We start from the raw sequence: 10,638 nt of genomic DNA, 5'->3' as shown, positions 1-10,638 counted from the left end.
AAATGGATAATCTCATAAGCGAGCATTAAGCATAATTAACACCGAATAATGCACCACAAGTAGGATATAATTTCATTGCATAATTATTGACTTTCGCGCTTCCATAGGGAATCACAAACCTTAACACCAATATTCTTACTAAAGCATAATTACTCATCAACACAACTCACATATCACATCAACATATCTCAAAACTATTACTAAGAATCAAGTTTATTTTGTCCAATGATCTTCATGAAAGTTTTTATTATATCCTTCTTGGATATCTATCACTTTGGGACTAATTTTTATGTGTTGCTTTTGACAAGCTCAAACAAATATAAGTGAAGATCATGAGCATAATATTTCTTCCTTTTTCTCTCAAATTAATTTAAGTGAAGCAAGAGAGAATTTCTTGAAATTTTTACTAACTCTCAAATAAATCTAGGTGAAGAAAGAGAGCATTTCTTCAAAAATACTAAAGCACGCCATGCTCAAAAAGATATAAGTGAAGCACTAGAGCAAGTCCATAGCTCATAAAAAAAATTAAGTGAAGCATAGAGAGCAATTCTAACAAGCCATGACATAATTTTGGCTCTCTCAAATAGGTGTGCCCAGTAAGGAATCAAGACTTAAAACACAAAATAAAAAAAGCAAAGACTCATGATACGTCTCCGTCATATCTACTTTTCCAAACACTTTTGCCCTTGTTTTGGACTCTAATATAACTTGCATGATATGAATGGAACTAACCCAGACTGGCGATGTTTTCAGCAGAATTGCCACGGTGTTATTTTTGTGCGGAAATAAAAGTTCTCGGAATGACCTAAAAATCAACGAATATTATTCTTGGAATATATAAAAAATACTAGAGAAAAGATCCTCATCAGGGGGCCCACACCCTGTCCACGAGGGTGGGGGCGCGCCCCCTGACGCTCCATCGACGTCCATCATGACTCCATATATTCCCTTTCGGGGAGAAAAAATCGGAGAGAAGGATTCATCGTGTTTTACGATACAGAGCCGCCGCCAAGCCCTAAACTCTCTCGGGAGGGCTGATCTGGAGTCCGTTCGGGGCTCCGGAGAGGGGAATCCGTCGCCATTGTCATCATCAACCTTCCTCCATCACCAATTTCCTGATGCTCACCGTCGTGCGTGAGTAATTCCATCGTAGACTTGCTGGACGGTGATGGGTTGGATGAGATTTGTCATGTAATCGAGTTAGTCTTGTTAGGGTTTGATCCCTAGTATCCATTATGTTCTGAGATTGATGTTGCTATGACTTTGCTATGCTTAATGCTTGTCACTAGGGCCCGAGTGCCATGATTTCAAATCTGAACCTATTATGTTTTCATGAATATATGTGAGTTCGTGATCCTATCTTGCAAGTCTATAGTCACCTATTATGTGTTCTGATCCGTTAACCCTGAAGTGACAATAATCGGGATACTTACCGATGATGACCGTAGTTTGAGGAGTTCATGTATTCACTATGTGTTAATGCTTTGGTCCAGTACTCTATTAAAAGGAGGCCTTAATATCCCTTAGTTTCCAATAGGACCCCGCTGCCACGGGAGGGTAGGACAAAAGATTTCATGCAAGTTCTTTTCCATAAGCATGTATGACTATATTCGGAATACATGCCTACATTACATTGATGAATTGGAGCTAGTTCTGTGTCACCCTATGTTATAACTGTTGCATGATTGATCGCATCCGACATAATTCTTCACCACCGATCCAATGCCTACGAGCTTTTCTTATATTGTTCTTCGCTTATTTACTTTTCCATTGCTACTGTTACAATCACTATAAAACCAAAAATGTTACTTATGCTACCGTTACCACTACAATCATATTACTTTGCTACTAAACACTTTGCTGCAGATATTAATTTTCTAGGTGTTGTTTAATTGAAAACTCAGCTGCTAATACTTAAGAATATTTTTTGGCTCCCCTTGTGTCGAATCAATAAATTTCGGTTGAATACTCTACCCTCGAAAACTGTTGCGATCCACTATACTTGTGGGTTATCAAGACTATTTTATGGCGCCGTTGCTAGGGAGGATAGCTCTATTCTTTGAGTCACTTGGTATTTATATCTGCTGATCACTATGAGGAACTTGAAAGATGAAAGAACCAAGATTTTTCTCTCAACTACGAGGGGAGGTAAGGAACTGCCATCTAGCTCTGCACTTGATTCACCTTCTGTTTTGAGTAAACTTGCGACACCTACTGCTGCTATTGATTCCGATAGGTCGCATGTTATTGATGCCGCTCGGAATTAGATCATAAGGGAATTTCTATCTACACTGGCACTATAATATCAGATTGGGGGGAGATCGGAATTAGCAATTGATAAAAAAGAAAGGATATGGGCTCGCGTGGAGCTGGCCATGTTTGAAGTCATTACCCTTAACCGTAAGGAGGGGGATGCCTAAGGCTAGGCTTGCGACTGGAGTGAAGTCGTAACAAGGTAGCCGTACTGGAAGGTGCGGCTGGATCACCTCTGCTATGCATGATATTTATGATGAAACTACTTCTATGCTTGATACTACTGTGCCAAGAAAGCTAAAGTTATCAAACCGGCAGAAGACCCGAGAAATCTTGCACCTGAACCGGCAACATCAACTCCTCCCGCTCAATCTGTAGTGCCAGAAGATCCGGCTGTTCATGCTCAATCAAACCCTCCTGAACCGTCAGCTGATGATACCATTGTTAATCCCTCTACTGTCAGACCATCCGGTTCAGCTAACCCGCCAACGTCCTCTGATCATGACGTTCTGATCACTGGCAGCAGATTTGTTATGCCGGGTAATCCGACTGTGCTAGCCAAGCATTCTGCCAAACAGGAGACCTTAGAAAGGTAGAAAGTACAGTTTGACATCTCTCAGTACACTCATCTGAATGCCAATGACATACTTTCAGGCTATCTCAGTCATGTGCATTCCAGCCATTAGTCGGAAATTGAGATGGTCAAGCAACTGGAGCTAAAATATGAGGTATGTTTTCCGGCTTACTTATACTCTGCCAGCCCCCAAGTCTTCAGATGATGACCCTGAATGATCTGTAGACTTTATGACATAGGTTGATGCTTTGTCACTAAGATTTTTCAAAGTCCAATAGAGTAGCGTAAACTTCACCTGTAGTCCCCAAGGGTCGGCTCAATTTATCATAAATGAACCGGTACTTAACTTCATAACTATCTTTTGCTAGTCCCAATAAGTATTGCAATCCTGCTCAATCTTGATAAACTTTCTGAATATCATGAATTAGCCCCCAAGTGCCAAGTGTTTTTACTTTGTAGAACACTTGGAACTTGAAACATATAAGAGTCATAAAAAATTGCTTTGGCAGACATTAGCCCCCAAGTGTCAAGTGGTATTGCGGTGCAAAGTACTTGAGACTTGAACCCTTATAACTTTTAGTTTAAACCTTGACACACCTGTATATGTTTTGTAGAATGCCTTATCTGAATTGGGCTCCCAATTAACTGATGCAAAGACCCGGCTAGCGGATCAAGAGGCAGACATCAAGTCTGCTGACTCTAAACTCCAATTGAGTCTCTCTGAGACAGAAAAATGGAAAACCAGCTTGACTGCAAAGAAGAAATCTTGGGCCGAAGAAAAGACACTGCTGATACAACGTGCTGAAACAGCTGAGGCGGCTCTTGAGGAGGTTACTACAGAGCTCACCGGCTTAAAGAAACGGGTGTCTCAAATGGTCTCCGCCATCTTTGGTAAGTCATCTATATTAATCACTTATACCTTCTTTTGACCCAGAATATAAGCCGCCTGCTGAGCCTTTATTTAAAAAACACTCGTAGGTCCACGAAGCAAAAATCTGAGCCAAGACAGTGTGACCAAATTGAAGGCAGTGTGTACTTTAGTGGAGCAATTGTATACTGGCACTCAACGAGCACTTGCCACCATCTCCCCTGCCAACCAAGGACCCAACCGGTTGAGCGATGTCTTGAAGAAGTTATCAATCTTACCCGCCAGGTTTCAAGAAGTCAAACGATCTTGTGCAAGAGTCGGAGCCCTGACTGCCCTGAGCCGCTCCAAAGCCTGGGTGCCAGATCTAGACCCGGTGGATGTGGCTAAGGGGTACTGTCGGTGTCAAAAACGGCGGATCTCGGGTAGGGGGTCCCGAACTGTGCGTCTAGGCCGGATGGTAACAGGAGACAGGGGACACGATGTTTTACCCAGGTTTAGGCCCTCTCGATGGAGGTAAAATGCTACGTCCTACTTGATTAATATTGATGATATGGGTAGTACAAGAGTAGATCTACCACGAGATCAAGGAGGCTAAACCCTAGAAGCTAGCCTATGGTATGATTGTTGTATATGGAGTTGATTGTCGATGTCCTACGGACTACAACCCTCCGGTTTATATAGACACCGGATAGGGTTAGGGTTACATAGAGTCGGTTACAATGGTAGGAGATCTTGAATATCCGCATCGCCAAGCTTGCCTTCCACGCCAAGGAAAGTCCCATCCGGACACGGGACAGTCTTCAATCTTGTATCTTCATAGTCCTGGAGTCCGGCTGAAGGTATAGTCCGGCTACCCGAACACCCCCTAATCCAGGACTCCCTCAGTAGCCCTTGAACCAGGCTTCAATGACGACGAGTCCGGCATGCAAATTGTCTTCGGCATTGCAAGGCGGGTTCCTCCTCCAAATCCTTCATAGAAGATTGTAAACACCAAGAGTAGTGTCCGGCTGTGCAAAATAAGCTTCCACATATTGCCCTAGAGAGAATAATATTAACACAAATCAAATCTGCTGACGTATTCCGCAGTGCGTCATCACACCACGGCCAAGTCCTTTACTCAAATCGTTTTTCACTTTTCCACCTCAGCGTGTTTTGCGAGGCGGTTTCCTTGGCACGTCTTGTTAAAGCAGAGATCGTGTACCCCCTTTTGCGGGATTCTCATCAATACGGACGTGGGTAACCCAATCATGCCACTTATCGCGGCGCTTGGGAGACAAGCGAGTTTTACTAGGCAGGTGGGGACGCACAACCGCATCCGCCCATATAAGGGGACAACGATCCACCTTTTTACCTACACCTTCTTCTTCCTTTGCCTATCCATCTCCTGCGCACCCGAGCTCCATCGCCCAAGCCCGCACTTCCCACCTCAACCTTCTCTAGCAATGTCCGGAGCGGGAGGCAAGTGGATGGTCTCCTCCGTCACGGAGGGCCATGTCAAAAAGCTAAGGAAGGTCGGATACTTGTCCAAGGACATCGCGCACCGGCTTCCCGAGGAGGGGCAGCTTCTCCCCACCCCAAGGCCCCATGAGAGGGTAGTATTCCTTCCCCACTTCCTCCGCGGACTGGGTTTTCCACTCCACCCATTTGTCCGGGGGCTCATGTTCTACTACGGCATGGACTTCCACGATCTGGCCCCGAACTTCGTCCTCAACATCTCGGCGTTTATCGTAGTGTGCGAGGGTTTTCTCCGCGTCCACCCTCATTTCGGCCTCTGGCTCAAGACCTTCAACGCCAAGCCCAAGGTGGTGCGCGGCAGCCAGGCGGAGTGCGGAGGCGCCATGGCGGGCAAGATGGCCAACATCCTATGGTTCGAGGGCTCTTTTGTGGAGACCCTGAAGGGATGGCAATCCGGGTGGTTTTACATCACCGAGCCACGCGATCCGAAATGGACCGCAGCCCCCGAGTTCCGATCCGGACCCCCCACGCGGCTTATGTCCTGGAAAGAGACGGGCCTGTCGTGGGGTGACGAAAAAGAGGTGACCGGATTGCAAACATGCATCCAGTCCCTGGTGAACAAACCAATCCGGCTTGTTAATGTAATCCAGGTTATGCTCGTCCGCCGGATCCTCCCATGCCAACAACGGGGTTTTAATCTGTGGGAGTTCGACCTAAAGCAGCATCAAACCCTCAGCAGGCTCTTTGACACGACGTACGAAGACGCCTGGAAGATGCTATTCAAGGGCGCCGAGGCTCCCGCATCCGCTTCCGAGGACCACGGATATAGCTCGCAGCATCACGCTAGCGAGGTAAGCCATCTACACCTTTTACAGGATGTTAAGCTTTTTTCATAGTTTGACTCTATGCGGGATCTAAACTCCCTTACCTTTGACAGGCTTGGCGGGCGATGTCCGGACCGATTAACTGTCCGGCTCCGCTGCCCGAAGACCCAGCTCTAGCTCTACTAGTGAAGCTGCTGGCTCCTGCACCTTATGTGGTGCCGGAGAATAAGGCCAAGAAGAAGAAGACCACGGGGACTCGAAAGAGTGCCTGCAACGTGGTAGTGTCATCGTCTGATGCGTCCGAGACGCCCTCCTCCCGTGAAAACGAGGAGGAGGAAGAAGAAAACTCTCCCCCCCAGCGGAGGGAGGAGAGAAGAGGAAGGCCGCCCCAACGGGGGAGGCAGAGGGGTCTAGGAAAAGGAAGACCCCTCCGCCGGACTACGCCCCCGACGCTGAAGAGGGCGAAGAGGAGTGGCCAGACAGGGCCAAGCGTCCGGCGAAATCGTAAGTTTGGATATCAGAGTAACTCATGATGTTCCTTTGTTGCACAGCTTTCCCTAATGTCGAATGTAATTATGCAGTCCGCCCCGGGCCGGACTCGACGAGTCGTCGAGCGGCTCCCTGAATTCATCGGACGTGAACTCAGTTCCGCCCGTTGTCTCCCCCCGCACCGCAGACAACGCCGAAGTGGCGTCGCGACGAGCTTCGGGGCGGGAGGAGGTGGTCCTGCAGGAGCCGCAAGGCGACCTCCCGGGCCCCAGGAGTAAAGGGGACAAGACCCCCCAGGGCTCCAAGTCCGGCTTTGAGCCAGACACCGCACCGGAATCTACAACAGTTCCGGACCGTGGTAGGCGAACTCCTTCCAAGAGGAGTAAGCCCTCTGAGCCGGCAGCCTCCGTCCAACCGGAGGTGCCGGACAATCTGCTGGAGGTGCTTGACGGTGCCTCCATCGACGAGGAGCACTGTACTATTATGAGTACGGTGATCCAGAAGGTTCAGTCCGCCAAGAGCGGACTGAGTGAAGCTTGCGCTAGCCTTCTAACAGGCTTCGAGGTAAGTAAAAAATATGTAAAAATATAACCGCATAGACAGTAACCCCCGATGCTCTGTTTGGCGTTCGGAAAGAAAAGCCGAATAGAGGATCTAATAAATTTCGCAGGAGTCTAACAACAACGAGTCAATATGCGTATGCAGGCTTCGCTGCTAGCCACCGCCGCTCTAACTGCGGAGGTGGGTGCCCTGAAACAGGGCCTCGAGCGGACCGAGCAAGAGCTCGGCCTTGCAAAAAGGCAGCTCGAGGAGAAAGAAGGTAAGAAATACCTTACAGAAAAAGTGCCTATAAAAAGACGTGATTGCAAAAAATAACAGGATTGTACTGCTTATTGTAGGGGCCACGACTGAGGTGGCGACCCTCAAGCAGGCACTGTCCGAGGCCGAAAAGAAAACGGCCGCGGAGTGCACCGAGCGAGAGAAGCTTGAGGCCCAGGTCGGCGAGGTGCAGCGGGAGCTTCAGGCTCTCATGAAAAAACATGAGAGTTTGGAGCTTGAGTCCAAGACGCAAGCGTCCGAGCTCGCGGCAGCCCTTGAGAGTGCCAAGTCTGCCAAGGCCGAGGCCCAAAAGACCCTCCAAGAGTTGGAGGAGATGAAAAAGATAGCGGTGGGTAAGGCATTCTTTATGCAAAGCAGAAGTATAAAAGTAAAGTACTTGTTACTTACCCGAATCCGGAGCTCTCCAGGGGCATTCGCAGATCTTCCCCGCAGCGTATCCGACGCCGCCGCATTCTACCGAGCTGAAGAGGGCAGCTCGACAGAGAAGGTGTTCTGGTCTCAGTATGTTGAGGCCGGACACCCTGTGCCCTTGAGCGACCAGCTGAAACAGCTGGTCGAGCTCCACAAGGCGGCCGAACAGGCCATGAAGGGCTTCATAGTTTGGCTGTGGCCCGGAGAGGCCCTACCTGGGAGCTACTTCGGGCTGGTGTGGCGACTGGTGGAGGCCTGTCCAAGGCTCGAGGTCATCAAGCACTCCGTCTGCATCGAAGGTGCCCGTAGGGCCCTTGCCCGTGCAAAGCTGCACTGGGGTAAGCTGGACGGTGAGAAGCTTGTGAGGGACGGGCCGCCGCTGAGGAAGGAGCATCGCAAGCCCGAGAACTACTATAAGGATGTTCTTGCGGGTGCCCGCCTTGTGGCGGATGAATGTACCAAGGATGTAATTTTTGAATGAACTCGCTCGTGTTTATCCTGTGCGCTGAAAACTTGTCCATATGCGACAAGCAATGCTTGTTGAATTTAAAATATTACTTTCTGTGCGGCCATTTATCAAAAAATTGAGAGATGGCCAGTCGTCGGCTTCTGCCCCCTAGCCACTAGTGCCGGGGTGTTCGGGATAAACCTGAGCGCTCTTTTTCCCATAGTTGGGTCCTTCGAGGGAGGCGCTCACCACAACGAACCAGGCAATCGGACTATAATGCTTGAACACTCTCACTTAGCCATAGAACTCTATAACTTTAAATTTCGGCGAAGCCCCTAGTTCGGAAGACCGAGTTCGGGGCGCTATCCACGCCTTGGCCGGACAAAGCCAGCTCCTCGCTCGAAGTGGCATAAGCCTTTAGGGACTCGAAAAAACCTCTCGAACAGCGACCGGTCTCTCGCCACATCATGACAGTCAGTTTTAGCTTTCTCCACTGAGGTGCTTAACCCAGCTCAACCGGGGCACAATCGCAGTGGTTCTCCTAGTGCTACCTTAGCCGATATAGCGGAACGTAAGGCACCAAAACATAGGAGCCGGGTAAACCCAACTATTGACCCAAATCATGATTCGGAGCCGATGCATATAGTGCTATAAGTTCGGGGTGCCGCACTTGTGAAAGTGTACAGACTTCTCACGCCATATTTGTGGGTACTAAAGCCCCTGGCGTATTTTGCCGTACCACAGTGTACAGGTGCAACATGTCATAAACATATATATGAAAAGATGATAATGCAAAAAATAGACAGGAAGCTATGCATTGTTTATAGAGAGGCTATGTATCAAAGCCGAACGATACAAATAGTGTGGTAAGCAAAAGATATTGGACTATTTAGTATGTCCTGACCAGGGGCAGGCCGCGGAATTGTATTTAAAACAGGTATACCGCTCGTAATAGAGACCACCTGGGAGTTCCATAATGCGGCATGGCTTGTCTGCTTCCATGGATCTTGCATCGTTTGTGCGGCAGTCGAATTGCCGAACAAGTCGTCCAAAGTATGGAGTCCTGAAAGTAAGAAAAAATTAAAAAAAGAATCCGGCAGCCCCTAGTACGTTTTAAGCCGTATTTTGGGCATGCCGTTATTGTGCCCCTTCCCATGTGCCCATGGTATTTCAAGGGCGTAGTTATGTACATGAGGTACTGGTTTCGCTATGTCGTGAGAGCTGGGGTTGGGGCCGTATTGCTACGCTTGTTCGAAGTGTGCCAGGCGGTCCTGCTGTGGGTTACTCCGGGCGCGCTTGGCAGTGTCTGGCTTTTTAACGGCCGGACTGGAGAGAGCGTTCGGTGTTTCCATTGACCGTGATTACTCCTCGAGGGCCTGGCATCTTGAGCTTGAGATATGCGTAGTGCGGCACCACATTGAACTTTGCGAATGCGGTTCGTCCGAGCAGGGCGTGATAGCCACTGCGAAATGGGACTATATGGAAGATTAACTCTTCGCTTCGAAAATTGTCCGGGGATCCGAAGACCACGTCAAGTGTTACTGAGCCTGTACAGTTGGCTTCTACACCTGGTATAACGCCTTTAAAGGTTGTTTTTGTGGGTTTAATCCGTGAGGGATCTATGCCCATTTTCCGCACTGTATCCTGATAAAGCAGGTTCAGGCTACTGCCGCCGTCCATGAGGACTCTTGTGAGATGAAATCCATCGATGATTGGGTCGAGAACCAATGCGGCGAAGCCGCCATGATGGATGCTAGTGGGATGGTCCCTTCGATCAAAAGTGATCGGGCAGGAGGACCACGGGTTGAACTTTGGGGCGACTGGCTCCATCGCGTATACATCCCGTAGCGCACGCTTCTGCTCCCGCTTGGGAATGTGGGTTGCGTATATCATGCTCACCGTCCGCACTTGTGGGGGAAAGCCCTTCTGTCCATTATTGTTCGGCGGCTTGGGCTCCTCCTCATCGTCGTTGTGCAGTCCCTTGTCTCTGTTTTCGGCCCTTAACTTGCCTGCCTGCGTGAACACCCAACAATCCCTGTTACTGTGATTGGCTGGCCTTTCGGGGGTGCCATGTATCAGGCACAAGCGATCGAGTATTCGGTCCAAACTGCATGGGCCCTGAGTATTCTTTTTGAATGGCTTTTTCCGCTGACCGGATTTATAGCCTTTGAATCCGGCATTGACTGCCGTTTCTTCATTGCTGTCGCTGCTAACATGGCGTCTTTGCTTATTCCGACGTGTCCTGCCACTTTTGTCCTTGGTATCCGAATTACCAGGGTTCTTTGATAAGTTGTTACTGCAAGCTAGCCAGCTATCTTCTCCCGCGCAAAAGTGGGTCATGAGTGTCGTGAGGGCTGCCATAGATTTCGGCTTTTCCTGTCCCAGGTGCCGGGCAAGCCATTCGTTGCGGATGTTACGCTTGAAGGCTGCTAGGGCCTCTGCGTCCAGACAGTCGACTATCTGATTTTTCTTTGTT

Source organism: Triticum urartu, chromosome 5A, assembly GCF_056163025.1.
Source record: "Triticum urartu cultivar PI428250 chromosome 5A, HENAU_Tu73, whole genome shotgun sequence".
Classification (NCBI taxonomy): domain Eukaryota; kingdom Viridiplantae; phylum Streptophyta; class Magnoliopsida; order Poales; family Poaceae; genus Triticum; species Triticum urartu.
This window is presented reverse-complemented; position numbering follows the sequence as displayed.